A 5,889-nucleotide genomic window follows, 5' to 3' on the forward strand; every position below is an offset into this window, starting at 1 on the left:
TTCATCCATGTAATTAACCTCTGCTATTGCAGGGTTCTCAGGATCATAAGCTTCTTCAGAAGCTGTCTCTTTAGTACTGTTGGATGCATTTTGCCATCCATTCAGACTTTGAGAGATCATGTTGACTTGCTGAGTCAACACTTTGTTCTGAGCCAATATGGCATTCAGAACATCAATTTCAAGAACTCCCTTCCTGTGAGGCGTCCCATTATTCATGGAATTCCTCTCAGAAGTGTACATGAATTAGTTATTTGCAACCATGTCAATAAGTTCTTGAGCTTCTGCAGGCGTTTTCTTTAGGTGAATGGATCCACCTGCAAAATGGTCCAATGACATCTTGGAAAACTCAGATAGACCATAATAGAATATATCTAATATGGTCCATTCTGAAAACATATCAGAAGGACATTTTTTGGTCATCTGCTTGTATCTTTCTCAAGCTTCATAGAGGGATTCACCATCTTTTTGCTTGAAGGTCTGAACATCCACTCTAAGCTTGCTCAGCTTTTTAGGAGGAAAGAATTTATCCAAGAAGGCCATGACCAGCTTATCCCAGGAGTTCAGGCTATCTTTAGGTTGTGAGTCCAACCATGTTTTAGCTCTGTCTCTTACAGCAAAAGGGAAAAGCATGAGCCTGTAGACTTCAGAATCTACTCCATTCGTCTTAACAGTCTCACAAATCTGCAAGAACTCAGTTAAAAACTGGTAAGGATCTTCAGATGGAAGTTCATGAAACTTGCAGTTCTGTTGCATTAGAGCAACTAATTGAGGTTTCAGCTCAAAATTGTTTGCTCCAATGGCAGGAATTGAGATGCTTCTTCCATCAAACTTGGACATGGGTTTAGTAAAATCACCAAGCATCCTCCTTGCATTATTGTTGTTGGGTTCGGCTGCCATCTCCTTCTCTTGTTCGAAAATTTCAGAAAGGTTGCCTCTGAATTGTTGTAATTTAGCTTCTCCTAGTTTTCTCTTCAGAGTCCTTTCAGGTTCCGGATCAGCTTCAACAAGAGTGCCTTTTTCCTTGTTCCTGCTCATATTCAAGAGAAGAGGACAGAAAAAAGAAGAGGAATCCTCTTTGTCACAGTAAAGAGGTTCCTTATTATTGGTAGAAGAAAAAGGGAATAAAGAAAGGAGAATCCAAACATAAGGGTAAGGATAGGGGCAGTGATTTGAGATGAAGAGAGGTGAAGAGAAGTGTTAGTAAATAAATAGATAAATAGAAGAAGAGGAGAGGGGAAGAATTTCGAAAATTAATTTTGAAAAGGAGTTAATGATTTTCGAAAATTAAAGGTGAGATAGAATTTAAAATTTAAAACAATTAGTTAATTTAAAAAGAATTTTGAAAAAGGGATGAGATGTTTTCAAAAATTAGAGAGGGAAAAGTAGTTAGGTGGTTTTGAAAAAGATATTAAAATCAAATTTGAAAAGATAAGAAGATAAGAAGTTAGATAATATATTTTTTTTGAAATCAAATTTTTGAAAAAGATAAAATTTTGAAAAAGATATGATATAAAAGATAAGATAAGATAGATTTAATTTTTAAAATTAAATTTGATTACTTGACTAACAAGAAACTAAAAGATATGATTCTAGAATTTAAAGATCGAACCTTTCTTAACAAGAAAGTAACAACTTCAAATTTTTGAATCAATCACATTAATTGTTGGTAAAGTTTTCAAAATTTTGAAATAAAGATAAGAAAAAGATTTTGAAAATAAATTTTTAAAAATTTTGAAAATTAAAAAAGATTTGATTTTTGAAAAAGATTTTGAAAAGATAAGATTTTTAAATTTGAAAATTTGACTTGACTTGTAAGAAACAACTAATTTTAAAATTTTTTGACTAAGTCAACTCAAATTTTTGAAAATTATGAGAAAATTAAGGAAAAGATATTTTTTTATTTTTGAATTTTTAATGAGGAGAGAGAAAAATACAATTATGACCCAAAACATGAAAATTTTGGATCAAAACTAATGATGCATGCAAGAACACTATGAATGTCAAGATGAATACCAAGAACACTTTGAAGATCATGATGAACATCAAGAACATATTTTTGAAAAATTTTTGATGCAAAGAAAACATGCAAGACACCAAAATTAGAAATCTTTAATGTTTAGACAATATGAATGCAAAAATGCACATGAAAAACAACAACAAACACACAACAAGAAAATATCAAGATCAAACAAGAAGACTTACCAAGAACAACTTGAAGATCATGAAGAACACTATAAATGCATGAAATTTTGAAAAATGCAAGAAAAATTTTTAAAGCATGCAATTGACACCAAACTTAAAAATTGACTCAAGACTCAAACAAGAAACATAAAATATTTTTGGTTTTTATGATTTTATGATTTTTTTTGTATTTTTATTATTTTTTTGAAAATATTCTTTAGGAAAACGAAAAAGAAAAAAATTTTGAAAGATTTTTTTGAAAAATTTTTGAAATTAAAACAAAAAGAAAATTACCTGATCTGAGCAACAAGATGAACCGTCAGTTGTCCATACTCGAACAATCCCCGGCAACGGCGACAAAAACTTGGTGGGCAAAATTGTGATCATCAACAATGGCTCCAAAGACTTGGTGCTCTCAAACATGAATCACACTTTGTCACAGCTCCGCTCAACTAACCAGCAAGTGTACTGAGTCGTCCAAGTAATAAACCTTACGTGAGTAAGGGTCGATCCCACAGAGATTGTTGGTATGAAGCAAGCTATGGTCATCTTGTAAATCCCAGTCAGGCGGATTCAACTGTATTAAGAAATTATAGTATACGCGAAGGAATAAAATAGGATATAGTTACTCATGTAATTCAATGGTGGGAAGTTCAGACAAGTGTATGGAGGTGCTGTGTTCCTTCTGAATCTCTGCTTTCCTACTGCTTTCATCCAATCCTTCTTACTCCTTTCCATGGCAAGCTGTATGTAGGGCATCACCATTGTCAATGGCTACATCCCATCCTCCCAGTGAAAATGGTCCAAATGCTCTGTCACAGCACGGCTAATCATCTGTCGGTTCTCGATCATGTTGGAATAGAATCCCTTGATTCTTTTACGTTTGTCATCACGCCCAGTAATCGCGAGTTTGAAGCTCGTCACAGTCATTCAATCCCAAAATCCTACTCGGAATACCACAGACAAGGTTAGACTTTCCGGATTCCCATGAATGCCGCCATCAATTCTAGCTTATACCACGAAGATTCTGATCAAGGAATCCAAGAGATATGCGCCCGGTCTAAGGTAGAACGGAAGTGGTTGTCAGTCACGCATTCATAGGTGAGAATAATGATGAGTGTCATGGATCATCACATTCATGATGTTGAAGTGCAACGAATATCTTAGAATAAGAATAAGTCGAATTGAATATAAAATAGTAGTAATTGCATTGAAACTCGAGGTACAGCAGAGCTCTACCCCCTTAATCTATGATGTGAAGAAACTCCACCGTTGAAAATACATAAGTGATGAAGGTTCAGGCATGGCCGAGAGGCCTGCCCCCAAAACGTGATCAGAAGACCGAATAATACAATCTAGGATGAAAATATAAATAGTAAAAAGTCCTATTTATACTAGACTAGCTACTAGGGTTTACAGAAGTAAGTAATTGATGTAGAAATCCACTTCCAGGGCCCACTTGGTGTGTGCGTGGGCTGAGCTTGAACTTTACACGAGCTAAGGCTTCTATTGGAGTTGAACGCCAAGTTGTAACGTGTTTTTGGCGTTCAACTCTGGTTCGTGACGTGTTTCTGGCGTTTGACTCCAGAATGCAGCATGGAACTGGCGTTGAGCGCCAGTTTATGTCATCTAATCTCGAACAAAGTATAGACTATTAAATATTGCTGGAAAGCTCTGAATGTCTATTTTCCAACGCTATTGAGAGCGCGCCATTTGGAGTTCTGTAGCTATAGAAAATCCATTTTGAGTGTAGGGAGGTCAGATTGCAACAGCATCAGCAGTCCTTTGTCAGCCTCCTATCAGAGTTTTGCTCAGGTCCCTCAATTTCAACTAGAAAATACCTGAAATCACAGAAAAACACATAAACTCATAGTAAAGTCCATAAATGTGAATTTAGCATAAAAACTAATGAAAACATCCCTAAAAGTAACTAGATCATATTAAAAACTACCTAAAAACAATGTCAAAAAGCGTATAAATTATCCGCTCATCAATTCCCAATTAGTGATGAAATAATTATCATGAGAATTCAAATGCACTAATGAAGTACTACAAAATATTTGTCGACAATATGGGAGTTGTTGGTATCATTTCAACAAGTGTTTTTAACTCATATCACAAGGATTTTAAATGAAAAAGCAAACGAATTAGCTCAAATTGCTTCAAAATATAGAATTTCTCTTTATACGTACTCTCAAAAAGTTGGCAGATACAACAAGTCCTTGTGCTAATTCGGGAAAGAGATGTAATGACTATAGATAAATGGGATGATGATGATTGAAAAAAAACTATCGCTACATATCTAATGAATCCAAATACACAAGCTAATCGAAAGTTAAAATTGCAATCGATGACTTTTGTGATATTTGGAGATGAGTTGTATAAAAAGAGTGTTGATGGAAATGTCATGAGGTGCTTAAGCAAATTCGAAGCTTTGATTGCCCTCGGTGAAGTCCATGAAAGGAATTGGGGGACATATCTAGCTAGTGAAAGAATGAAATTGATACTCTAACATAATCGAGTATACTGGCCATCTTTGGTGAATGTCAGAAACAAAGGGTAATCCAACAAGTGCCTGCTTCTGATTTACATTCGATCATTAAACTTTGGCCATTTAGAGGATGGTCTTTGGATCTAATTGGGATGATTCATCCTCCTTCTTATAAAGGTCATAAATTCATTTTGGTTGTAATTGATTATTACTTTATTAAGTGGGTAGAAGCTATACCTTTAGTAGACATTACACAAAATGAAATTATTGATTTTGTTGAAGAGTTCGTAGTTCATCAATTCGAAATTTCTCAAAAATTGAGTACTGATTAATCAACAATGTTCACTGGTTAACGTATAAGTAATTTTGCAGCATTGAAAAATACAAAACTAATAACCTCGACACCATATTATGCACAAAAAAATGGTCAAGTGAAGGCTACAAATAAAATTTTAATTAATTTAATTAAGAAACATGTTGGTCAAAAACCACGAAGTTGATATGAAACCTTAAGCGAAGCTTTATGGGCTTATCGAAACTTACCTCGAGGGTCGACCCACACATTATACACAAGGAAAATAGTTTTTTTTTTCATGATATTTTTAACAAATGAATCATTACGTGAAAATGATGGTGGAAGGCCAGTACTTCTAACAGACGGAACGTTGCTTGAAAATGGTGGTGGAAGGCCCGTATTTCCAGCAGAAACAGGCAACATTTTCACACAGCCAAGAATGAAAGCAGATTTTTTTTTGTTTTGAAGTTAATTTTTTTAGGGAAGTGATAGAATGACTTATCGAGAAGGAGAAGTCATATATTTTTACTTATTAAAAAAGCTGTGAATTAACTTTTCGCAAAGTTAAAAGCTTTTTTTAAAATAGTGCCAAACACGCATATTGTGACTTTTTATAATTCAAAAGTAAAAAAGGGTAGCTTCTGCTATTTTTCAAACGGGCTCTTAGTCTAAGGCCTTTGATATTCTTCCTGTCTGAAGGTACCACTCCCTCATGCTACATATGTTTCTCAAAAACTAAATTCAGCTAAAGTTGGACAAACCAAAGAGGAGCCCTAACATTGATTGAAGACTTATTGCAGAGATTGTCGATCATTTGACCCCGCTCATCATAAAGATTCTCTAAGAAAATTTTGGCTAAACAAAGTTTATGTTTTGTTTCATGTATCAAAGCAACCAGAATATGTATAGTTTCTGCATTGTA

At 34.4% G+C, this 5,889-nt stretch overlaps 1 non-coding gene across 1 annotated transcript; it reads left to right on the forward strand.

Annotated features, from left to right (window-relative positions):
* Positions 1 to 391: 391 nt before the first annotated feature.
* Positions 392 to 498, forward strand: LOC127743126 (small nucleolar RNA R71). Its single transcript, XR_008004433.1, has one exon. It is a non-coding gene; the product is annotated as a small nucleolar RNA R71 (small nucleolar RNA).
* Positions 499 to 5,889: the final 5,391 nt, after the last annotated feature.

The sequence above is a fragment of the Arachis duranensis genome, chromosome 1 (genome assembly GCF_000817695.3).
Source record: "Arachis duranensis cultivar V14167 chromosome 1, aradu.V14167.gnm2.J7QH, whole genome shotgun sequence".
NCBI classification, from domain to species: domain Eukaryota; kingdom Viridiplantae; phylum Streptophyta; class Magnoliopsida; order Fabales; family Fabaceae; genus Arachis; species Arachis duranensis.